Raw genomic sequence first — 12,750 nt, 5'->3', positions numbered from 1 at the left:
AGAATGAAATGGAAAATCAAGTTCAAGAGGCTTATAGGACTCCAAATACACAAAATTACAACAGACCCACACCAAGGCACATTATAATGAAAATACCTAACATACAAAATAAAGACAGAATTTTAAAAGCTGTGAGAGAAAAGAACCAAATTACATTCAGGGGGAAACCAATACGGATATCAGCAGACTTTTCAATCCAGACCCTAAAAGCTAGAAGGGCCTGGAACAACATTTTTCAAGCCCTGAAAGAAAATGGATGCCAACCAAGAATCTTATACCCAGCAAAACTTACCTTCAAATTTGACGATGAAATAAAATCCTTCCATGATAAACAAAAGCTAAAAGAATTTACAAAAAGAAAGCCAGCATTACAAAACATTCTCAGCAAAATATTCCATGAGGAAGAGATGAAAAACAAAGCAGCAAATCAGCAAAGGGAGGAATTATCCTAAAGGAATTGTCAAATAAAGGAGGAAACAAGTTGTGTCAAAGAAATAAATAAATAGAATTTAAAAAATGAACCAAATGACCGGGAAACCAAATCATATCTCTATAATAACCCTGAATGTTAATGGCCTGAATTCATCAATCAAAAGACATAGACTGGCAGATTGGATTAAAAAGAAAGATCCAAGAATATGTTGCCTGCAAGAGACTCACCTCATAGAAAAAGATACCCATAGACTAAAGGTGAAAGGATGGGGAAAAACATACCATGCGCATGGACTCAGCAAAAAAGCTGGAGTATCCATCCTCATTTCCGATAGTGTGGACTTCAAGCCAAAGTTAGTCAGAAGGGATAAAGAAGGTCATTTCATACTGCTTAAGGGAAGCATAAATCAGCAAGATATAACAATCATAAACATCTATGCCCCAAACAGTGGCTCATCCATGTATGTCAAACAAATCCTTCTCAATTTCAGAAACCAAATAGACCATAACACAATAATACTAGGTGATTTTAACACGCCTCTCTCACCACTGGACAGATCTTCCAGACAAAAATTGAACAAAGAAACCATAGATCTCAATAACACAATCAATAATTTAGACTTAACGGACATTTATAGAATATACCATCCAACCAAGAGCGAATACACTTTCTTCTCAGCAGCACATGGATCCTTCTCTAAAATAGACCATATATTATGCCACAAAGCTAATGTTAGCAAATACAAGAAGATAGAGACACTAGCATGTATTCTATCAGATCATAATGGATTGAAGTTAGAAATAAATGAAAGAGTAAAACACAGAAACTATTCCAACATCTGGAGATTAAACAATATGCTATTATATGATGAATGGATAACAGAAGATATTAGGAAGGAAATTAAAAAATTCTTAGAGGTAAATGAGAACAAAGAAACATCATATCAAAATCTCTGGGACAGTATGAAAGCAGTACTTAGAGGGAAATTTATTTCATGGAGCGCATTTAATAAAAGAAGTAAAACTCAACAAATAAACGACCTAACGCTACAGCTCAAAGCCCTAGAAAAAGAAGAACAGACCAACACCAAAAGTAGTAGAAGACAGGAAATAGTTAAACTCAGAGCCGAAATCAATGAAATTGAAACAAAAGAAACAATACAAAAAATTGACAAAATAAATAGTTGGTTCTTCGAAAAAATAAACAAAATTGATAAACCTTTAGCCACACTAACAAAGAGAAGACGAGAGAAAACCCAAATCACTAAAATTCGGAATCAACAAGGAAATATCACAACAGACAGGATTGAAATACAAAACATAATTAGAAGCTATTTTGAAAATCTATACTCCAACAAAATAGAAAATTTCGAAGACATCAACAGGTTTCTAGAGACATATGAATTGCCTAAACTGAACGAGGAGGACATAAACAATTTAAATAGACCAATTTCAAGTACTGAAATAGAAGAAGTCATCAAAAGCCTACCAACAAAGAAAAGTCCGGGACCAGATGGGTTCTCAGCCGAGTTCTACAAAACCTTTAAGGAAGAGCTCATTCCAATACTTCTCAAAGTATTCCATAAAATAGAAGAGGAGGGAACCCTCCCAAACTCATTCTATGAAGCCAATATCACACTGATACCTAAACCAGACAGAGACTCATCAAGGAAAGAAAATTTCAGACCAATATCCTTAATGAACATCGACGCAAAAATTCTCAACAAAATTTTAGCAAATCGCATACAAAAACATATTAAAAAGATAGTGCACCATGATCAAGTGGGCTTCATCCCAGGTATGCAAGGTTGGTTCAACATCAGGAAATCAATAAACGTAATTCACCATATTAATAGACTTAAAGTCAAGAATCACATGATTATTTCAATAGATGCAGAAAAAGCATTTGATAAAATACAGCACCCCTTCATGCTCAAAACACTAGAAAAAATAGGGATAGTGGGAACATTCCTTAACATTGTAAAGGCCATCTATGCTAAGCCCATGGCTAATATCATTCTAAATGGTGAAAAACTGAAAGCATTCCCCCTAAAAACTGGAACAAGGCAGGGATGCCCTCTTTCACCACTTCTATTCAACATCGTTCTTGAGACTCTGGCCAGAGCAATTAGACAAACCAAAGAAATTAAAGGGATACGAATTGGAAAAGAAGAACTCAAACTATCCCTGTTCGCTGATGACATGATTATATATTTAGAGGAACCTGGAAATTCCACCAGAAAACTCTTAGAACTCATAAGTGAATTCAGTAAAGTAGCAGGTTACAAGATCAATGCCCATAAATCCAACGCATTTTTATACATAAGTGATGAATCTTCAGAAAGAGAAATTAGGAAAACTACCCCATTCACTATAGCCTCGAAAAAAATAAAATACTTGGGAATCAATCTCACAAAAGAGGTGAAAGACCTCTACAATGAGAACTATACAACACTAAAGAAAGAAATTAAAGAACACCTTAGAAGATGGAAAGATCTTCCATGTTCTTGGATAGGAAGAATTAATATTGTCAAAATGGCCATACTACCTAAAGTGCTATACAAATTCAATGCAATTCCAATTAAAATCCCAATGATGTACCTTACAGAAATAGAGCAAGCAATCATGAAATTCATCTGGAAGAATAAGAAACCCAGAATAGCTAAAGCAATCCTTAGCAGGAAGAGTGAAACAGGGGGTATTGCAATACCAGATCTTCAACTCTACTACAAAGCAATAGTAACAAAAACGGCATGGTATTGGTACCAAAATAGAAAGGTAGATCAATGGTACAGAATAGAGGACACGGACACAAACCCAAATAAATACAATTTTCTCATACTAGACAAAGGGGCCAAAAATATGCAATGGAGAAAAGATAGCCTCTTCAACAAATGGTGCTGGGAGAATTGGAAATCCATATGCAACAGAATGAAACTAAACCCATATCTCTCACCATGCACGAAACTAAACTCAAAATGGATTAAGGACCTCAGAATCAGACCAGAGACCCTGCATCTTATAGAAGAAAAAGTAGGTCCAAATCTTCACCTTATTGGTCTAGGATCAGACTTCCTTAACAGGACTCCCATAGCACAAGAAATAAAAGCTAGAATCAACCACTGGGATAGATTCAAACTAAAAAGCTTTCTCTCAGCAAAGGAAACTATCAGCAATGGGAAGAAAGAGCCTACAGAGTGGGAGAATATCTTTGCCAATCATACTTCAGATAGAGCGCTAATCTCCAGAATCTATAAAGAACTCAAAAAACTCTACACGAAGAATACAAATAACCCAATCAACAAATGGGCTAAGGAAATGAATAGACACTTCACAGAAGAAGATCTACAGGCAATCAGCAAACATATGGAAAAATGTTCAACATCTCTAGTAATAAGAGAAATGCAAATCAAAACTACCCTAAGATTTCATCTCACCCCAATTAGAATGGCGATTATCAAGAATACAAGCAACAACAGGTGTTGGCGAGGATGTGGGGAGAAAGGTACACTCTTACATTGCTGGTGGGGCTGCAAATTAGTGCAGCCACTCTGGAAAGCAGTGTGGAGATTCCTTAGAAAACTCGGAATGGACCCTCCATTTGATCCAGCTATCCCACTCCTTGGCCTATACCCAAAGGACTTAAAATTAGCATACTACAGAGATACAGCCACATCAATGTTCATAGCTGCTCAATTCACAATAGCCAGACTGTGGAACCAACCTAGATGCCCTTCAATTGATGAGTGGATAAAGAAACTGTGGTATATATATACAATGGAATAGTACTCAGCCATAAAGAATGATAAAATTATGGCATTTGCAGGCAAATGGATGAAATTGGAGAATATCATGCTAAGTGAGATAAGCCAATCTCAAAAAGCCAAGGGACGAATGATATCGCTAATAAGTGGAGGATGACACATAATGGGGGGGAGGGAAGGGTTAGTGTTAGGGTTAGAGTTAGGGTAAGGGAGGGGGGCAAGTATGGAGGAAGGAAGAACTGTATAGAGGGTAAAGAGGGATGGGAGGGGTGGGGGGAAGGGAAAAAATAACAGAATGAATCAAACAACATTACTCTATGTAAATTTATGATTACACAAATGGTATGCCTTTGTGCCATGTACAAACAGAGAAACAACATGTATCCCATTTGTTTACAATAAAAATAAAAAAAAAAAACTGAAAAAAAAAAAAGATTTGAATCATGACAAAACTGGTAGTTTTTGAAATATGGGAAATGCATTAGCATAACCACAGACATAGTCTGTCCCCTCACCTGAAAAAAAAAAGTCTTTTATTAATTTGAAGGAATAAGACTGAACATTGGCTAATATAAACTCGTTGAAGTCTAAAGTCACATGGAAAACTGGCCCAAGGAATGAAGAGAATTCATGGTATTGGTGGGAGGTGAGAAATAAAACTTTGCATTGGGTTGACCAGCTGCATATTTTATTAATCACTTTGAATTCAAAGTGAAATGCTTCATTGTGTTTTCTCAGAAAGAATCAAAAGATTACAGAGTCCGACACAATTTAGAGACACAAAATGGATGCTGAGCAACTACAGGTCATCCCCGGTGTGGAATTTTGGATAGTCCTTGGAATAAATGGCACCATCGCTCTGGCAGCAGACACAAAGGAATGATACTCTGGAGAGGAGGTAGGAACACGCTGTAATCGGCCAGTGGGTAGATGAGGGTCCTTGCTGGAGGTGGGATCTTTAATTTCATGGTTTGTCTTTCAATGCTCATGCCTATCTTCATAAATGGTAATTTCAATAACTCGAAGTTCTCTCTCAGTAGAGTCTGTCAGGAGGAGGCCTTGGGGAGCGTGTACCTTCTCATTCTGTTCTTGAATATATTTGGAGACTTTCTTCAGAACTTTCTCATAATGAGTTTCCATGCATAAGAAGATGGTATATGCTGTTAAACAAACCAGTCTTCAAGATACGATTGGTCCCCTAGCTTCTCTGCTTCTGCATAAGGTTATTTAGAGTTGGAACTGTTTCTTCAAACTGCTGCCTGTCAATCCCGTTCTTCAGCTCGGCGGTGAGCTGGGTCTGGAATGGCAGCGTGTGCCACTGCTGTAGTTGCCTTGAATGAATACCTTCCTGGACACCGGCCTCGGGGCGAGGACAGGACCCACTGAGCTGCGAGTTCGGGGAGTGGGGGAGGGGCACCATGGGTCAGACCCCCGGCCTGGACCAGGGATTCAGACTCCCAGGCCCTTCGGACCCACCCACCGCCCAAAGAAACTCAAGGCCTCCCGCTTGCTCGCCACTCCCCTTCACCCATGCCGTGCCACTGGGTCTTCAGCTACCACCAGGCCAGGCCCCGCGTGCCCGCCCCCCCTCAAAATTTTCCATTTTTGATAATTCATCATAGGAATGTGTCTTAAAGCCTTTCAGAAAGACTGAGTAAAATGTGGAGTTTCTGAATGTCTTGATGAATGAAAATTTCTCCCTTGTTTTTTTACATTTTGATGATTATTTGCCTTTGTAGGAAACTTTTAATGAAGTTTTAGATTCAAAATCCCTTTTCTTTATAACTCTGATAAATTATTCCATTGTGTTTTTTGCATTCCATAATGAAGACAGAAAATATAAACTCAACTGAGAATAAATTTAGGCCTATTTTTAAAATAAATAAATTTATTCCAACACTGGGAAATTTTACCTGATTTTTTTTTTTGGGCCCAGGGATTGAATTCTTAGGTACTTAATCACTGACCCACATCCCCCAGCCTTTTATTTTTTATTTTGGGACAGGATCTCTCTAAATTGCTTAGGACTTCACTAAATTGCTGAGGCAGACCTTGAACTTTCTATCCTCCTGCTGGCATTACAGATGTGCACCACCATGCCTAGCTTACCTGCACATTCTAAAGTCTATTCTTTTTCATTATACCTGCTTACAACCAAATCTAAATCTTCTATTATTCCTTGGCTTAAATTTTTTCTTTATATTTATTATTTTTCTTTTATTATTTAAAATGGCTCAAGCTAAAGATGAATACATTAAAAGTTCAAATACAGTAAAATAGAGTAAAATTATCTTATGTCATTTACTGCCAGATGGGGATGCTATGTGAAGAAACAGTTATATTAGGTGAGGAGGTGGGTATTCTGTTGTGAGGAACTTCATATACACATGAGACCAGAAGACCCCCTGGAGGATGATGTTCCTCAGATCCACCCAGGGGATACCTGATCACAGGCCATAGAGAACATATTGGTGAAAGGCTACCAGCAGTGCTAACATGTTTAGTGATGCCTCTGCTCTGCAAGCCAGGACTGATGGACAGAAAGACTGTTACAGAATGAAGCTGATAGGAGCCCAAAACAATGGAGGCCAGGTGGCAGCACTTAACTGCTAGAAAACAGGTGGATGCAATTATTGTAATGAGCCACATTCCCCATTCCATTTTGGAATGACAGCCAAGAGGACTTGACCTAAAGAGGGTTATGTAGATGGTTAATTGAACTGGTGACCCTAAGGGCAAATTAGATGAGAGCCAACATGGATACTACTCAGTTTGTACCATCATAACAAATTGAAGATGAATGACCAAAGGCCAAGAGCAATGGCTAAAATAAAAAGTCATTATACTTTGTTCAAATTCAGGCCTGAATTACTTTTTAGACCCGGAGCACATTGACTGAAGAGGAGGCCAGGTCCACAGGAAAAATGTCCCTGCAACACCATAATAAGTACCATGGTAGTGATTTTCTCAGTTCTCCTCCATAGGGATGCAACCATTTTACTCACGAACTGGTACTCTTGGGAAAGAAGAGTTATGGTAGGCAGAACAATAGTCTTCCCAAAATAGAATGTCCAGTCCTAACCTAATGTCTAGAACCTATAACTATGTTCTGTTACATGTCGAAGAGAATAAATTTTATACATGGAATTAAGGTCATGTCTTAGTCCACTCCTGCTGTTATACCAAAACTGCTTCTCTACCACAAACTGGGTAATTTATAAATAATAGAAATTTATTTCTTACAGTTCTGAAGTCTGGAAAGTCCAAGATTAAGGCACCACAGATCTGGTGTCTGGTGAGGGCTGCTCTCTACTTTCAAGTTATTGCTTCCTTGCTGCAGCCTCATATGGAGGAAGGGGACAAAAAAGGACAAATGCTATGTCCTCATGGTTGAAGAAATAAAAAGTCAGAAAGGGTCTAGGGTGTTCCCTTCCACCTCTTTTCTAAGGTTTTCAATGACATTAGTATAACCTCTTAAAACTATCACATTGGCAATTAAGTTTCAACATATAAATTTTGGGGGACACATTCAGATGATAGGTAAAATCAGCTAACCTTAAAATGATGAGATTAATAAGAATTATTTTAGATTATCCAGGTGGGCCTAATGTCACAAGAGTCCTTTGAGTGTGTACAAGAGAGAAGAGACAGTGTCAGACTGAGTCAATGTGAGGAGACTTGATAATCATTGCTGATTTAGACCATGGAAAGAGACCATGGACCATGGGAATGTGGACATCCTCTAGAAGCTGGAACAGGTAAGGAGATGGTTTCTCCCTTAGAACCTCCAGAAGGAATGCTAGCCTTGATTTCAGTGAGACCCATTTCACAGTATAACTTCCAGAACTATAATATAATAAGTGTGTGTTGTTTAAGCCCTCAAGTTTATGATAATTTGTTACAGAAGCAATAGGAAATGAACACTTACAGTAATACTCATCCATCTAATTTACATGTCTGGCCACCAAAGAAACCAGATGGATCCTAGTGAATTCCAGTAGACTACAGCAAACTTAAGCAGATAATAGCCCCTTTTGTAGCTGCTGTGCCAAAAGTAAAATTGCTAGCACATTAACATGACCTTAGTAAGTGGAATGTGTCACTGAGTTGGTAAACTTATTCTCTTCTATTCTAACCATAAAAAAAAAAAAATCAGAATCAGTTAACATTCACATGGAATGGGCATCAACATCTATTTACATTTTACCTAGGGCTATTTAAAATCGAATGTGTTCTCTCATAGTGTAGTCTATAATATGGTCAGAAGAGATTTGGACCATGTGGCTATGCCCCAGAATAACATTCTGATGCACCACATCAAAGATAATATGCTAATCGGGTCTGATGAGCAAAAGTAGTTAGCACACTGGAGATTTTGGCACGATACCTCCGTGTCTGATGGTGGAAGATAAGCCCTGCAAGGTAAATCACATTGGAAAAACATTTCAGAAAGCCAGTGCCAAAATAACCCTTCAAAGTAAGAGAGAAATTATTGTATCTTGTACCTTCCATTATGAAGAAGGAAATACAATGCCTGGAAGGCTCCTTTGGCTTAAGAAAGCAGCATATTCTACACCTGGAAATACTGCTCCAACTCATGTGTTGGGTAACAAAGAAGGCTGCCATCACTGAATGCTTCCAGAGCAGGGAAGAGCTCTGCAGCAGATCCTAACTAAAATGGAAGCAGCTCTGTTGTTTAGCCCAATGATCCAGGAGACTCTACACTATTAGAAGTAAAAGCGATGAAAAAAGAGGTTGTGCAATTTATGGTAAACCACTGTGCTAGAATAAAAATGCAGGCCCTGAGGATTCTGGAGTTAGACGATGCCCTTGTGGCAGAGAATTATATACCTTTGAAAGACAACTCTGACTAGTCTGGTAGAGATGGAGTATCTGACCATGAGACACTAAGTAACCATGCCTTTTGAATTGGATTCTGTCAGATCTACTGAATTCAAAGTAGGGCAGACTCAATAGCAATTCACTGTAAGAGGAAAGTGGTAAATGTGGTTGGGTAATGAGCAGGAGTATGAATATAAGCAAGCTACCTGGGTAGGTGGCCCAGGCCCCCATGCCACCCACTACCCTTGAACCAGTGTCTCTCCCTCAGCTCATCCCTAAGCCATCTTGGAGATCATTTACAGCCAGCTAACAGAGGCTTACAGATTGGGTGGCTTGGTATGTAAAAGCTGAAAATGAGCAACAGTGACACTGTAACTTCACTCAGGAGAGGCCCCAAAAGGTATTCAGGACAGGTTTCAGGCAGAGTACCTGGTCATCCACCTTGTGTGGGTGGAGAAGTGGCTTGAGGTTAGGATGTGTGTGTGTGTGTGTGTGTGTGTATGCGCGCGTGCATATACACACACATATACAGACTTGAGCAGTGAGCAGTGGCAACAAAAAACTGAGTGGACACATGGGCACTGATGTTGAAGATATTGTATCACCTGTAAACAACCATCAAAGAGCATACATCATGGGAAAGACACTGAACCACCGAGTAGACAAAATTCCTGTCCATCTGCTATCAGTGAGCCTTGGTATTAACCACCGCAGGGAATGCACATGAGCATATGACTGGAGTGATCACGGTGGGAGAGATGCAGGCTGCACATGAGTCCTGTAGCATGGATAACTACCTCCCAAGATTGAGCTGCTGCCACTGTATGTCCAAACTGCCAATCAGAGAAATCAACATTGAGCCCCCAATGCACACTATTCTTCAAGGACACAAGTCAGCCATTGGGGTAAGTTGAATACATTTTGCTTTTTCTGTCTTGAAAGAGCCAGATATTTGTTCTAATAGGAAAAGCCAACTATTATGGGTTTGCATTTCCTTCACATAAACTTTAATCAGCATGACGATATGATGGTTTATGAAGTTCTCAGTCTACCATGATGGGATCCCACTAAGATAGCATTACATCAGACCAGAGGATGCACTTGTCAGGAAAGAAGGAGTCAGCCCAGGACTACAAGGTTTACTGAATGCATGAGAGATAACACAAACTAGGAACTTCTAAGATAGAGTTTTGAAATGCCACATTGAAGGTGAATTTACACATCAGCTTGGAGATGGTACTCTATGATGATGAAGTTACAAACTCTGTAACCCCAGTAAAAAGAATATGGAGGTCTAGAAATAAAGGACTGTAAGTAGTACAGGGTCTAGATATAAAGGGATGGAAGTAGGAGAGGTCTTGGTTATCATCATTCCTTCTGACTCACCGGGGAACCAAAAGGCCTGGCCATTTAAGCACAGCATGGGACACCTCTGAACTGTCATCTGTGTTCCAGAGCTTTTCATGGGACACTCTATTGCAACCATATTGCAGGGCAACTTCTCTCTCTCCTTTTTACTCCTTTCTTATACAAGAACAGATCCTTAATGAATATGCTACTTGCCAAAAACTGTATCAGAGCCTGCTTCCAGAAAGCCCAAACTTTGAAATTTTCAAATCTAACTTTCCCTTTCAGAGAAATTTGATGTGTATTTTGCGAGATCTTTCTATATATATTATATATGTAAATATGAAGATATTTAAAAATTTTTCACCAGGTAAATGGGATCATAGTATATATAATGTTTTTTGTGTGACTAAACTTATATTTAAAGACATTTTTTTCTGTTATCCATTCATCATACAATAGCATATTATTTAATCTCTAGGTGTTGGAGTAATTTGTTTTTTACTCTGTCATTTCTTTTTTCTCCCATTTTTTTTATTAAAAATCATAAATTTACATAGGGCAATGTTGTTTGAGACATTGTTATTTTTTCCCTCCCCCACCACCCATCCCACCCCTCTTTTCCCTCTATACAGTCCTTCCTTCCTCCATTCTTACCACCCTCCTTATCCCTAACCCTAAACCTAACCCTAACCCTAACGCTAACCCCTCCCACCCCCCATTACATGTCCTCATCCGCTATTCAGCAAGATCATTCGTCCTTTAGTTTTTTGAGATTGGCTTATTTCACATAACATGATATTCTCCAATTTCATCCATTTGCCTGCATATGCCATAATTTTATCATTCTTTATGGTGGAGTAATATTCCATTGTATATATATATGCCACAGTTTCTTTATACACTCATCAACTGAAGGGCATCTAGGTTGGTTCCACAATCTGGCTATGGTGAATTGGGCAGCTATGAACATTGATGTGGTTGTACCTCTGTAGTATGCTGATTTTAAGTCCTTTGGGTATAGGCTGAGGAGTGGGATAGCTGGGTCAAATGGTGGTTCCATTCCAAGCTTTCTGAGGAGTCTCCATACTGCTTTCCAGAGTGGCTGCACTAATTTACAACCCCACCAGCAATGTATGAGTGTACCTTTTTCCCCACATCCTTGCCAACACCTATTGTTGCTTGTATTCTTGATAATCACCATTCTAATTGGGGTGAGATGAAATCTTAGGGTAGTTTTGATTTGCATTTCTCTTATTACTAGAGATATTGAACTTTCATATATCTGTGATTGCTTGTACATCTTCTTCTGTGAAGTGTCTGTTCATTTCCTTAGCCCATTTGTTGATTGGATTATTTGACTTCTTGGAGTAGAGTTTTTTGAGTTCTTTATAGATTCTGGAAATTAGCACTCTATCTGAAGTATGAGTGACAAAGATATTCTTCCACTCTGTAGGCTCTCTCTTCACATTACTGATAGTTTCCTTTGCTGAGAGAAAGCTTTTTAGTTTGATTCTATCCCGGTTGTTGATTCTTGCTTTTATTTCTTGTGCTATGAGAGTCCTGTTAAGGAAGTCTGATCCTATGCTGACATGTTGAAGATTAGGACCTACATTTTCTTCTATAAGATGAAGGGTCTCTGGTCTGATTCCGAGGTCCTTCATCCATTTTGAGTTGAATTTTGTGCAGGGTGAGAGATAGGGGTTTAATTTCATTCTGTTGCATATGGTTTTCCAGTTTTCCCAGCACCATTTGTTGAAGAGGCTATCTTTTCTCCATTGCATATTTTTGACACCTTGGTCTAGTATGAGAAAATTGTATTTATTTGGGTTTGTGTCCATGTCCTCTATTCTGTACCATTGATCCACCTGTCTATTTTGGTACCGATACCATGCCGTTTTTGTTACTATTGCTTTGTAATAGAGTTGAAGATCTGGTATTGCGATACCCCCTGCTTCGCTCTTTCTACTGAGGATTGCTTTAGCTATTCTGGGTTTCTTATTCTTCCAGATGAATTTCATAATTGCTTGCTCTATTTCTGTAAGGTACATCATTGGGATTTTAATTGGAATTGCATTGAATCTGTATAGCACTTTAGGTAGTATGGCCATTTTGACAATATTAATTCTTCCTATCCATGAACATGGTAGATCTTTCCATCTTCTAAGGTTTTCTTCAATTTCTTTCTTTAGTATTCTGTAGTCCTCATTGTAGAGGTCTTTCACCTCTTTTGTGAGATTGATTCCCAAGTATTTTATTTTTTTCGATGCTATTGTGAATGGGGTAGTTTTCCTAATTTCTCTTTCTGAAGATTCATCACTTATGTATAAAAACACATTGGACTTATGAGCATTGATCTAGTAAC

Source organism: Sciurus vulgaris, assembly GCF_902686455.1.
Source record: "Sciurus vulgaris genome assembly, chromosome: 9".
NCBI classification, from domain to species: Eukaryota; Metazoa; Chordata; class Mammalia; order Rodentia; family Sciuridae; genus Sciurus; species Sciurus vulgaris.
The sequence above is the reverse complement of the archived record's forward strand: the minus strand, read 5'-3'. Positions refer to the sequence as shown.